The sequence below is a fragment of the Corvus cornix genome, chromosome 15 (assembly GCF_000738735.6).
Source record: "Corvus cornix cornix isolate S_Up_H32 chromosome 15, ASM73873v5, whole genome shotgun sequence".
NCBI lineage: Eukaryota > Metazoa > Chordata > Aves > Passeriformes > Corvidae > Corvus > Corvus cornix.
Window position 1 is genome coordinate 9,648,638 of NC_046345.1, and position 14,419 is coordinate 9,663,056.

A 14,419-nucleotide genomic window follows, 5' to 3' on the forward strand; every position below is an offset into this window, starting at 1 on the left:
GCCTACACCCTTCCTGCTGGGTGCTGCATTCATTCTTTGGAAATATGAAATCATAGACCTAATGTGAAAGCAGGAAGGGTAAAAGAAATTAACTTCTAAGTAAAAAGAAAGATTATCTGCATCTAATCCACGGCCACACAATGGTTCAAATGCACGTGTCATACTTTCACAGCAGCACAACATCCAGAGCTGCTTGAGAGGCTTAACAGCAGCATGCAGAGAAGATTCCAGGCGAGCTGTGCTCCAGCTAATCCCACTAAAAGAGCAGTGAAGCCACAGCAGCTCAGACCTGCCTGCCTAAGTAAATACCTAGAATCCTGGAGGGGGAAGGGAGCTGTACGTCCTGCCAAAGCCCCACATCACTGTGGCTTCTTTGTGAATGGTACCCAGGCTAGCACAAGTTTGTAATGTCTACACACTCACTCCAAAAACATCCCCACAGCTGCAAAGCAGAACAGAGCTGAAGCAGTTTGCACCCTTGTGTTTCTATGCCAGGGAATGTGTGAGGCCATAGTTTGACAATGCACTGTCTTGGCAGCAATAGGGTTTTAGGTTTCCCCCACCAAGCCATAAACCACTTCATGGCCCTTTCCCCTCTTATCCCCTTAGTTCTGCAACCCCACAGATGCCTGTGGTCCAGATAAAGAACTCAGCCAGCTCAAAGAAAAATATCTTTGACACTTCCCTTCTAAGCTGGATCAGCTCTCTGATCTAGTTCATGGCTCAGAAATCCAAACTGGAAGGATACACGCACAGTAGATCAGGGGTGGGTACACTTAAAAACTTCTACTGCAACTAAAGAATATACTAGGAAAACACTGCTTCATTTCCTTTAGGCTGAAGCTTAGTCGATTCTTGCGATTTACACGTGGCTGCTTTAGGGATAAATTACCGGAATGCAACACCGCTTCTATTCTTATTTTTCCTTTGTAACCTTTAAATTACTAATTACTAAGTGCCTTCCAACCTTAGCTCCAGCTTTTACATATCACTGCTTACTTGGTGATAAACAATTCAGAAGCATGTCATTTTATTTCTTAGTGCTGGCCAGGCTACTTGGAGAAGGATCAGGGATTCAGGCCCAGTGCTGAGTACATGTGGAAGTGCATCAGTGTGGATGGGCTGTGAATGCAGTTGCCTGGGGAATGCAACACCATTCCCTAAACGATACAATAACTAAGCTGTGAAAAGCTAAACATCTTGCTTATTTCCTTGACATATCCTGAATTATTATCTCCAAACCCAGGAAATAGTACACTTAATATGTACCCTTTCACACCAAACTGAGATCCACAAATGATAATTATGGTGTTTACCTATACCAGGAGCCTGTCTCCCAGGCCATAAAGATCATATATCAAGAGAAAAAGAACAGATATATTTGGCATGTCAAATCCCTACAACTTTATTTTTCTCAGATGTATGAAGAAAAGGCTAGGCTAGGATGCTAAACAGATTCAATACAGTTTTCTTCATCCTTTCTATCTCTTCTCTATGTGAAGACAGTACATGTACATGTAAGGATGTTTAGTGAACCCTGAAGTCCCCACTCAAGTACAAAACCAGTTCATGTAGCAACGAAAAGTCCCATTAATTTATAAACCCATTCTTTAGTATGAGATGAAAACAAAGACAAAAAGCATCACAAGTTAGCTCCAAGCCTGCCTATGGCCTCAGACCATATTTCTCCTTTAGACACATGAACTAAAGCCAACTGCAAGTGCTGACAGACTCCTACCAGGCACCCCATCACTGGCCATAGAAAATGTCCAGAGGATGATCCCGCACACTGCTGAACAAGCTGACTGGGAGCATGGGCTGCAGAAGCAGAATTGCAGTGAAACACATAACACAGCTCGCCCCCAGGAAACACCCATCAGCTCAAACCCAGAGTTAAACAAGCCATTTCACACAGGCTGCACTGTCCCTTCTGCAGGAGACATGAAACCCCCCCCCAGGGAACAGAACAAAAGGTAAACAGCACCCAGGAAGGGAGGTTTCTAAATACATTGCTGAACACTAGAATGACAACTGCAGCTTATGCAGCATGCAAAAAAGGAGTTTGTGAATCCAAAATTTCAGCAGATTTTCCAACAATCACCAATATCCATTTCAGGTTTGCATCTTCTGCTCTCCCATTCCTGGAAGTAATTTCTCAATCATGTGGAGTGGCTGCAGAAACAAGACCTGTCACATATAAATTTTACACAATGCTTCAATGTCTGCTAAGGAAAGGTAAAGCCCTCACATGGGAGTCCAGTGTGCATGTGCATGTACAGATTGAGAACTGCATCTTATTTTTGAGATGGAAGGAGGAGAAAGCAATGTACCTTGCGTATGGAAGCAGCAAGACAGCTGGTGGCTCTCTCCACCCTCCCTCCCCTGGGGGATCCCAGGCCAAGGATGTTAACCAGCCTCCAAGAAACTTCTGTCTCTACCACAGATGAGCTTTATCCCCATGGCAGACAGCGCCCTTAAGCCTTCAGGAGATGAATTAACCGCAGTCCACTTTTAATCTTTTAGGTGTGTCAAACCCAGATCATTAAACATCTAAAAAAGAAGATCAGAGTTCTTTAATTTGCCCATATATTCCATGAAGAGTTCATGCAGAGACTAGAGGACAGGTCTGATCTGTTTGTAGCAGTCTGTTACTGAGACATGCTGCATTTGCTCTCATTGGTGTATTTGTGGGGACAGATTAAACATCCACACAGATCTAATACCCATGCAGAAGAGGTTCCATGATCCAGCCATAATGTGAAAGCTGGGACTACTGAGGCCATTCTCCACCTCAGGGAAACCTAAGGCATCCTCCCACAGGACAGAAAGAGCTGCTCACTACAGCTACTGAGAGTCATTAGAAAAATTCAGGAAGCTAACCTGATTATCCAGCAGACTCCAGACAAGACTGCCCTGTGGCATGCAAATTCCAACGATGTCCCTTCTGCCAGCACAACTTCCCTGCTGCTCATCTTTACTCCCAACAACTCCAGTCCAGCAGCCCCAGAGTGCTGCACGCTGAGGAATCACACACACCTCACACCCAGCCAGGCCTGCACGAAGTGCACAGCACAGCAGTCAGCAAGGCAAGAGCAGCAGAGGTGTGAATTCCCATCTCTCCAAGGCATCGGACACTTTGAGCAGTTTCAATCCAACTGAAATACTGGGAGGGAAGCACAACCACAAACCAGACAGGGGAGTCCAACCGATAACAACAGTTGTGATTAGGAGGACAACAGGTTACACATTGAGAAGATGTGGCCTTTCAAATACAGGGTGTCTCCACAGCCATTTGTAAATTTTAGGATATACTACAAGCAGTAGGGTGTGACTAACATTAGGAGACAAAGTTACACCCATTGTCACTGCAGAAGGCAAGACTTGAGCATGTCTCTGATAGCTCACAGTGCCTATGTCCTACTGGTTGCTGCACGTCCTCCCAGGCACTGACAAGGTTTAATCACCCCCACTTAGAGGCCTAAACAGCAAACACACACATACATGAACGAGGTGTGCTCCCAGCATGACTGGCTGCAAATATCTTGCCAACAGGCAAAGACAGAGAAATTTTGTCAAGCCTGAATTACACAGGTACTACCCATTCAAGGAAGAAAGTGAGAATACTCACAGGCAGGCCAAGGCCCAAAGCAGTGAAACTCCTGTTACCTTTTTTCACTGTTCCTCCTAACTGTTTACCACTGAGTGATAATGGCACACCATTACACTCCATAACATGGATGAATACCTCAGATTCCTGCCTTAGAGAGAGCAGAAGCTGAATCTCTTTTTTCTTACAGCATCTATGTCTTTAGATTCCTCTCCTGTTCTATGTTTTCTCAGGCAAGTTGGAAAGGTTTCCATGTTCAGTTCATATTGGCAGTCAGCAACATGATGACACTAGATGTCCATGGCAAAGAAAACTCCAAAGCAAACTGGAACACCTTTGCAGTTTTCTTTTTCATTCCTCACTCAGGACTGTGCACCAAGTTAAGCTGTCCTCATTTACTGCAAGTCTAACAGGCAGAAAGCAAATTTTAGGCCTAGTTGTTCACACATAGAGACTTTTCAGCACAAAGATACATGTACAGGTAGGCATATTCAGAAGTACATGTGGCTTTGTGCCAAAGGCACCAGGAGCTTTAGCATTGACTAGATCAGAGGTGCAAACTGACTGAAACAGAGAAAAAGTTTCCATGAAAAATAAGGTAAAAAACACCAAGAGCAAAATCAAGCAAGTAAACAACAAGAACCATGTACGGCTGTAAGGAGAAGAACCTGGAAGTCAAACTTCAAACTATCTCCCAAAAAAATCAGGGCCTGCATTATGAGGGCTGAAGTTTTACAATTCAAGCAGTTTTCCTTGTGTATGTTCCTGTCCATGTCCCCTCCACTGTCCCCTAAATCACGTTTGCAGGGACCATGACAAACCACAGTAGGAGCTGGCTAAGCTAAAAATAACTGGAAAGAGTGTTATTTTATAACCCAGAGCAGTTCCTATTCCATTTCACTGATCCTCTCCACACAATGCAGCAGCATAACAGCACGGAGGTGGGATGCAGCAAATGTGACTGTTCAGGTCAGCACTACTGCTGCGCTCAAACTACAGCCTTCATTTCAGTTCTAAAAAAAACAACCCAGCAACAAAGCCCAAGTGGAAACTGCATGTACTGACTGCATTGGGAGGGCTGCTTCTCTCATACCCAGTGTTGCTCTGTCATCTGCCAGGTGAATGGAAGAAAATTCCAACCATGATCAGCATACTATTTACTATTTTGCTCTTCATAGTTGTCTCAGAGTTTTGCAGTCACTTCAAACAACATTTGGCAGCAGGAATCTCCAGAGAAGTAGATTATAAAATTAATTGAAACAAAATGGAGCAATTGTCACCCTGTGATCTCTTAAACCCCCTCCCCATTTATATATACCTTTTCCTGTATTTAACTAGAGCAGATCAACAGTCCTGGCATGTGGAGAGGAAAGGGCCTGTTCAAACAAGAGTTTAACTGAACTGACAATTCTGTGAGAAGGGGAGGGCCAGCCCTAGGCAGTGTGGGGTATTAAAGTCTATTTTAAAAACCAGTAAAATGTCTGGTAAGAATGCTGTTCTGCTTCTAGATCTTCAACCTCTTTCAAGATGAGTTGCTTTGGCTTTATTTTTTTGCAATATTGTTTTATGTTCTCACTAGTGCAGCTGGGACACTAAGAAGCCAATAAAGGTAGCTGCCCTCTTCCTGTTTACACTGTAAATCTACCCACTGACATCTTACTGGTAACACTGTGAAAAATAAGCTATTGATTTACTATCTTGGCCTACAAAAAGCAACCCAAACTAAATGCCTTGCTAGGCAGATGGTTCTGCCTACACCACTGACAACCCTTTCTGAACACAGCTGCTGCCCAAGCTCAGTGTCTTCCTGTCATCTGGCTGAAGAAGAAAAAACACTTTTGTGTCATTCATAATCACGGCAAGATAGTTATAGGAACTCCTTTTACTTAAACATGCTGAAAGTAGAACACAGCTTCCTACCAGCATTAATAAACATCATCTACTGCCTATCTCTTTCCCCTTGAAACTACTATTAAGTTTAAGATGAAGGTGTCACACATCAAGGTCTGTTCTGGGTTAGTAAGTTCTCAGCTGACAGACCTTTTTCACAAACTGTGTGCTTGTGTGCAGAACCTGCTTTTAGAAGTGGAAGTCCTCCTCTAAATATTAAGAATAAATTTAGAAAAACATGATTCAAGAACAAGCAACAGAGTGGTGCCAGAGTTCTCTGAGAAGCTAAAAAGCAGATGAGAGGAAAGACCTCTCAGTCTGAGCTCGTGGTGTACTTCATCAGACACCAACAATGCCGGTTTACACTTCAGCATTATTGACTGATTCACTGCTGCTCAGATTTTATTAAAACATGGGATAAGAGGGAGCTTATTTTGGTAACACAGATGTGTTACACCACCACTTCGTTAAGCCCTGCCATCCCACAGCATGAATGAGCCAACAAGTGATTTTGAAGCCATGCCAAGGGGAAGCACTAAAATGCCAACAAATTTCAGCCAAAGGAAAACAGGACCACAGCAGTCCTAACTAAGACAAAACAACCTGTGTAGATGATGGTGTCCCCCAAGAGCTTTGTTCTGTACCCAGACTTGTACACACAAAGCAGAGCTCCTGCTCAGACAGCAGCTCCCAAAGCAGACTGACTGTTCTCATGCCCAGCAAGTCACAAAGCAGTTTCACTCAGTAACTCTGCATCAAGGCCAAGAAATGAGCTCTTGCAGTCCCCCAGAATTTTGAGGGGAGCTGTGGACATGCAGGGACACACAGAGCCAGGCAGGATCAGAACCTGGCTGCCTGCACAGACAGCTGTGACTGCCACACACACACACACACACATTCTTCAGGGGCACCCAGAAGCTGCAATTCAGCTCAGCTGGTGCAGGAGAGGGCAAAGCAGAAGGACTTACCTGTGAGAACAGCTCTGTCTGCTGCAGGCCCCAGAGCAGCCTCTGCACTATTGCTGTACTGCAGATGATGGAACTAAGAATTGCCCACAGTGAGGACTCATCCCCAGGCAAGTCAGAAAATAAACAACAGATTTTCAGGGGAGTGTGTCTCCACACCCCACATCCCTGCACAAGACCTCTTTCCCTTGAGGTGAAAAAGCTTGTTACGGAAACACTCTGGACACAGAATTAAAAACCACAAAATATATACACCAAGTATCTGTACATAAACACACACACACACATATATATATACATGTACACCCCACAGGACAAGAGGGATCAGTTGTCCCAGCTATCTAGGAGCAGGATTTGGTCTGCCAAAATACAGGCTGAACCCAAGCAATCCACAGCAGATTCCTACTGAGCAGTCTGCACAGCAGGATAAGATTTTAAAAGATTAAGCAGTACAGCATGGACAGTCACATACAGAGCAGACACAGCCAATGATGATGCTTACTGCTGTTAACACTTTCATTTCCAAATTCCACTGCTTAATAAAAACAGGTGAAGAGTCTGAGCAGCTATTCCAGAGCATAAAAGAAGCCAGAAGCCAAGATTTCTCATAGGAGCTAGTTTACAGTAAGAAAACTTTAAAACCAATACAGCAGCAAAAGAAATGCTTTCTCCATATGGTTTTGGAATTACTTTCTCCTTTTATTTCCAGTGGCACACCCCTCCCAAAAGAGCCAGACAACTATCCTTCAAGCTGAAGCACTGAAATTCCAGAAGGAGTGATAATCACAGTGGTCTGACACTGGCACTTAAGGCCTGCTTCTGGTTTCAAGCCTGAAAAAAAACCCAATTATTTACCAGAATTATGACCTACTTAGCAGATAATAGCCTGGGATCTCCTCCCTCCCTCCTTTACAAGCAACATTTTTCTAGAGAACAAAGCACTAAAAAGGAAAGTATGTGGGAGTAGCAGGAACAGGGGCCGTTTTCAAGAGCTCTCAAGCCCCAATGCACCCACATCACTGCTCTGGGCAGCTCCCAGTGGGCAGCTGGTGACAAGAACCAGCTCCCCTTGTGCCAGGGACCCCTGAGCCTTTTGATTTGGCTGAGTGCTGCAGTGAGCAGTAAGCTGGCCTGGCTGCCTGTCACTGGCACCACACCAGTGGCTGTGGAAACCCTGGCTATGACATGTTCTGCACGAACTGACACTGAAATCAGTATTTTGAGAGGAGAACAGTTCTACAAACCCAGAAACACAAAGAGAAGCTCTATGGAGGGCAAGCTATAACCACGAAGAGAAAAAATTCAAATATTTGAGACAAGATCCCAAATCTTCAAGACCGCAAGCCCTTTAAGTCAGGCAAGAGATAACAGAACTTTGTGCCAAAATGCATTACAAGTACACATATGGTCTTAGCACCTTAACCAGACACCTTAGAAAGAATATAGACCTAAATGATTCTTTGGCCTCATTCAATTCAAGTTAACAGAGATGGGGGTATAGAAACTCACAGCCATTTGTATTGCAGTGGAAGGTACTTTAACCCCACCTACCCCCAAGGAACTGATTTAGAAATTATGTCAACCTAAACTCCTTATATAGTCCCAAGCATGTCCGGAAGCAAACAAAAATCTTAGATGGGATAAACTGCTTACTGGAAGGGGATCAATCACTTGTCAACACAAGAAATCCTCACAGTTATGCTCCCCCTGTCAGAGAGAGAGGATCCAGGCCATGGTTTCGGACTTGACTGGACCATTTTGAAAGGGAAAAAGATTAGCCAGACCCAGATACTTGCTCTGAACTGAGTAAATTGTATGTACAGCTGATCTTTGTGCCAGTAAGGGAGCACACACCCAGAAGGATGGCTGCACTCCTCCAAGCAGCACAGCTGCCTCAAATCTTCATTCCTTTTACAGGAAATGTATTTTTTTATTTTCATCTCCTGCCTTTTATATCGTGTTTGCAGACAGCCAAATATTTTGAGTGAAAACTTCAGAGAAAAACCTAACTATCTTTAAATGGAATACACATACAACCAGAAGCAAGTAAAACACAACAGGGGGAAAATAAAGGAACACTTGTACATCAGCACTATATTTAGATACTGCTTTACTGGGACATTTACAGAAACTTGGAAGACGTGTTGTGTTGATGCTTGGTCCAGCCCTAAAAAGCTTCAAGCAATTTGCCATAGCCCTGAAATAGAAGTTCTGACGTTTCAGACTGCAAGCTGCACAGAGCAGATACTGTTCAACAGCACAGTAACTGTTTTCTACAAAACCTCTGCACGCTGCTACATTTCCTGCATTAATGCTTCCTTTAATTTTCAGCAGCAATTTTAAACAACAACTACACTGGCAGACTCACACACTTTGATAGGTTTGAAATACTGAAGAAGTAATAGGATAAGACAAGATTCCTGTCAATATTACTACAGCAGAAAGACAAACACTACTTCTAAGTTGCTATATGGAACTAGCCAGCCAATTATTTCAAGCATGGCATCCACTCACATAAAGAGGAAAGTCTGATCCTGCCCCAAGAACAGGGTTTGACAGACAGTCCCCCAAAAAATAAACCTTAACCTGGGATTTGTTTTACTTCCTCACAGTGGGGGCATGCCCCAGTCCAGATTTTATATAGCTCATAAAATGCACCCACCCAGCACAGTAGGCACGTATTTTATTACAAAAGCTGTATGCATCAATGGAAACCCTGTTCAGGACATCACTACCATAAAACAACAATCACCACCTTCAAGAGGCTCCTTTTCTGTCTCAAATATTAACTACTCCTTCTAAAACCAAAAACACTAAAAATAAAAAAGAAGGATCTTGGGAAGGTAAGTTAAAATAGGGAATTTCTGGGACGACATTGGTACCTCACAAGCCCAAGTAAGTCATAAAAATAAGACTTAGACTCAAGCTATTTGAGCAAATTTTAGCCTAGATCCTTGGCCAAGAAGCTTTCAATCAAATAAATGTAGACTATAAAAACAGCAGGTGTTAAAGATGCCATAGAGACTGACATCAAGTTGTAATGGAAGAAACACAGTTCACGCAAAAGAGATGACAAATATCCTCAGGCACTTTCTTCCTGTTAATAATCACAACCGTTTAAGTTGTTAGTTTCACATCAGCAACCTAAGGGCTTGGGGACCACGAGTGGCTACACACAGCAGGAGCTGCAGGAAGTGAAACAAGCCTCTATGTCTCTTCTATCCTAAAATAAAAATGGGCTGGACCTCAGCACTTTAAAGGGAAAGCTGTTTTCTAACAGCAGCTTGGTAGAGATGAAAGATGATGGAATAGCCTCATGTTTGTTTAAGGGTTTGTTTTTAACAGATGGGAATGAGAAGCATAACTCACTTAATTTGCATATTACTCCTGAATGTAACAGCTCAGAAAAAAAATGTAAAGTTTCATAATCACCTGCACTGCTGATCCATGTGCATTAATTAATCTAAACACAAAGTTTTCATGAAGCTGAAGGCTGAACTCAGCAAGCAAGGTGAGGACTTCCCAGGTAAAGCCAGCATATCCTTGTGCCCACCCACTACATCTCAAAGGGTAAAGTACTCAATCCTCAGTTGTATGTCAAGCAGACGGAGTCTCTTGCCTTTGGTTACTATGTCCCCCTTCAGCAGGGGCACAAGGACCCACACTCTAACTCTGCTACAAGACAGTCCTCCAGCACCTACGATCAGCACCTGCTGTTGACAAATGCGAAGGGAACAAGAGGAAAACCAAAAAGCACAGCTGAGCCTTATCAAAGGGCGGCACTGCAATGGCCTGGACATCACATAAGCTGGATGTTAACCAAAGGACTTGGTTCCTTACTCACTATCCCTGTTCTCTACTAGTCACTTCAGGACCTTCAACTGCCAGGTCCCTCTTCCCAAGCCTGGAGATTTAGTCTTGGACTAAACCTGAAGTTACCTTGAAGTCATGCTCTGCCTCAAAGAGGTACAAAGGGTCATGGGAGCAAAGGCAGTGAGAGTCTCAGGACCTGAAGTGCTCACACAAGGGACTATTTTAATTGAATACCGCAAAGTATCCCTGCTGCTGTTAGAGCCTAACATGTGATCCCTCCTTTCACAGCTGCCTCCCTCTCCCAGAGAAGGATGAGCACTGCAGGTCCAGCAGCCACTATTCCTTTTCTGTAACATCTTCTTGGAAACCAAGGTCCCCATGGGACCTGTCAAAAAGCCAAGGATGAAATGTAAAATTTAGTAACAGTGGGATCTGCATCACAACAGGCTCACAGCACACAGACTTTTCTAAAGGGATTACTGGCTATCAGCCACTCTCAGAGGGGGCTCTTTACATGAGGCTGGCCCTTGTCCTAGCACGAGGGATGGCACAGACACGAGGGAACACAGCCACAACAACCCAGCTCACTAGGGATGAACCCCCTTGGAGAATCAGGGCAATGCAGTTACTGCAGCAGGGGGCCTTGCCAAATGACAGCATTAACTCTATAGCTATCAACAGTGCACCTAATGGGGCTTAACCTCAGAGCAGCCCTTAAACATTGGGAGCTTAGGCCCCACTCCCACACTCCAGGGCAGGCAAATGGCACAGGTGAAACCCATGCTTACCAGAGACCAGCAGGTCTTGGCATCCCAAGCCCAGTCTCACAAGGACATGAGAGATCAATGCTATTCTTCACCAGGTATGGTAAACGAGCAGCAGATACCACTGTCACATGGAAGCACAGGCAATTCCATCCTATAACTGGGAATGTGAAGAGTTGGGCACCAGCTGGCATTAAGGAGACTTGTGCCTTCAAAAGACAGGGTTTAAAATCCACTCCTCAGCTAAAACTTGGAATGACCATATTGCAAATGAGCTTCCTTCTGGACGTACAACTTCTTATTCAAACCCAAACTCACCCTTCAGGCATATGAACAGTCCAGAATTAAAATATCCCTCTCTCCCAGTAACAGTATTTTCTCTCTAATCTGCCCTCTAGAGAGGACAAGTTTGCCTCTCCTCATTGCCTCTCTCTGAACAGAATGTAAAGCTTTTTCTTGCCTTCCAAAAAGCTGAGACTCCTCTTGCTTAGCCTACAAGGTCTGCCAAAAAAATCAAGGCTGGAAAAGTTTTTGGATGTGAATATTCCTGTTTCTCTATCCTTGTTTTGTGAAAATGCTGGGAAGAATGCTACACCCTATTGCTGCACAGAGGCCAGGAAACCTGGCTTGCAGCACAGCAGGTTGCCCTACGCAGCTTGGTAAGAAACTTGGAAGAGGACACTTTTACTGAAGATCCCACTTCCTTCAAATACTGTTAATAATCTGCTTTTCCTACTGAATGCTGTCCATACATTACAGAAATCCTAAGAATGCCAGTGTGGGTCATGCACACAGCCCTCCACAACTGGAGGCATCTAAGCAAAGGAAGGCCAAGGCCACAAAGCTTCAGGCACCACTCAATGAGCTCAGCTCTCTCTGGTTTAGTGCCCAGCCTCTAAACACCGCATTCCCATTTTGAACCTACCAAAACCAGCTCAGTTAATAGGCCCAAAAGCTGTGTAAAAAATACATATTATTTAAGGGAAGCAAGGAGGAGGAGAAGACATGAATAGAAGCTTTCATGTCAGGAGTTACTCCCTATCTATTTGTTAGGTATTTTAAATCTCCCTCTCCACTGTCCATGGTTATTGAGTTTGATAAAAGGGAAGGAGGAAACCACCTTGGACAAGCCCCTTCTGCTTAGTTTTTTTAAATAGTAACAACAGGTCTAGTCAAACCTATTTCCCTATTCCCAGTGCTAGTCTTTCCCTCTGCTCTCATGCCAGATACAAGGAGTACTATACCCAATGGCAACCAATGCCAAAACCTCTTCCATTCTTTAAACAGCAGAGCCCATGAGTGTGGTCCTACAGAGCAAGACTCTCAATCAGTGATGAAAAGAGCTTACACATGGAAAAAGAAGTGGCATTTCTGGGGATGCCATTCCTTGCAAGAAATGGAGCAGACATCCTGCAGTACTGTCCAGAAGAAATGGAAGAAAAGACTGAAGAAAAAGCTTGAAATACAAGTTCAAAAACAGTTGCTTCAAACAGAAGCACAGCAAACAACTTTCTTCTGCACAAGCAAACAAATCCTAGTAATTTCTAAATGTTTCCTCAGTATTTCAATCAAAGGGTCAGGAATTCCTAGCTACACAGATTTTTACCCTGTTAAAGGAATTGAAACCTTTTTCTCCCTTACCTGGGGAACACATTTAATGTCAGCTGTGTAACAGATTATAAATGCATGTAAGTTAATGCCTCTCCTGGCAGTGGTTAATAAATGATCCTGGTAACATCAGAATTATATCAAAATTCCACCACAGAGGATAAAACTAATTTACAGGGAAACAGTTTTGTGCTGAGCTAGAGCTGCAAATCAGGAGGACTAAAGCCCAATTTAGGTACACTTCTGTCTGCAAGGCTAGGAACAAAAATTTCAGCTGAGGAGGCATAGAAGGCTAGAAGAGCTGGTGACAAACAGAGAATTCAATCCAAAAAGACCGGATGGCAAAGAGAAGGTGGATTCTCTGAGAATGACAGCTGGAGAAAAGAAGTCCTGGCACGCAGGAAATCCAAGGCAGAAAGCACTTTCCACGCCTCCAGGACTGCTGGAAATTAGAAGTATTCCAGTAACTTAAATTCAATTGCTTATAACATCACAGCTCTCTGAGTGCAGACTGCTCTGGAAACTGGAAAAAAAAATCCCTAATTCCAGTATCACCTGGGCAGTTCATGAGACTGGCACCATGAACTTGTACTTCTCTGGATCTTGTAGATGTACAAAGCCTAACTAAAAAAAAAAAAAAAAAAAGAGTCAGTGATTCACAGCAATCACTGGAGAGGTGTCTAGGAAACTTCTGCAAGGTTTGACAGCATGGCACCATGGTTACTAAGATAATACATGACACAAAAGCCTTCTGTATACCAAATCCCTTTGTGTCTAACCATCTGGGACAGCAATTCCTTTCATGTAATAGGGAAAAGCCATGGCATTTTAGAAATGTGGCTTTTCAAACAACACCCCAAGTTTTTCCATTGTTTTTTAACTTTCTAAAATGTATAGATGTGCTAAATTTATTATTTTATTCATTATTATCAGGACATATTACAGAAAGACAACAGCTAAGATCAGGGTCTTTTGCTCTGCAGGTGAACAGTTCGACTCCAGGAAGAGCCAGATTAGCATCCAGCAATGTCTCGATGTTCTCCATTTTTAAACTGAGATAATATCTACCTATACTCAGAATTGTAAAGTAAAAGCTAGAAAAAACCCCATATTTGCACTTTTTTGGGAAAAAGTCACTTACTACAGGTAACGAACTCTTCTTAGGCTATTCACTTGCACTTTTCATAGCAGGGAGGGTTTGGTAAGCGACTTAGGATAACCTATACAGTTAAAGGCCAAATTATTCAATTCAGCAAAGAAGAGAAAATTCCAAAGCATCACTCAGGAACAGCCTTCTGAGACAAGAAAAACTAGACAGCTTTAAGTTACTATAGAAACAAGCAACACACACTGCCATACATAACAGAAGAATTTCAGAACTACATAAATCAAAGACCCCCAAAATCTTGCATATAACCCTCTCATTACCAAGTCACAAGGCACTATTTTGCAATCAAGCTCTTCTGGATGTGGTACTTTACTCCTCTTTTACCTTTTCTACTACCAATCCTTTAGTCAAAGCTTCTGCAAGGGCATGGAGAAAAATCTGCGTCAGTCTCAAATTCACTATGTTTACAGTTTTTACCCCTCCACACCCTCTTGAGCTGTGACTTGACGGATGCCAGTCCCAGCAGCTGGTCTTCAGACAAGCTTACAGAGTAATTGACTTGACATGTTCTTGAATACTTATGCATTATTATTTTGAGACCTTACAGGCAGGAAGGTCATTGTATAAGGGCATGCCTCCCACACAACCTGCAGTTCTCCTGAAA

The 14,419-nt window shown here is 43.3% G+C and overlaps 1 protein-coding gene across 2 annotated transcripts in view; it reads right to left on the reverse strand.

Moving 5' to 3' along the window:
- The window catches only part of BCR (BCR activator of RhoGEF and GTPase), a 95,188-nt gene that overhangs the window by 51,377 nt on the left and 29,392 nt on the right, over positions 1-14,419 (reverse strand). Inside the window, exon 1 of one of the 2 annotated variants that reach the window (XM_019285260.3) lies at positions 6,466-6,487. The exons of the other annotated variant lie outside the window; for it this stretch is intronic. The gene's annotated coding sequence lies outside the window, so the exon portion shown is untranslated. Of the gene's footprint in view, positions 1-6,465; positions 6,488-14,419 lie in introns of those variants that run through there. 2 annotated transcript variants of the gene reach the window in all.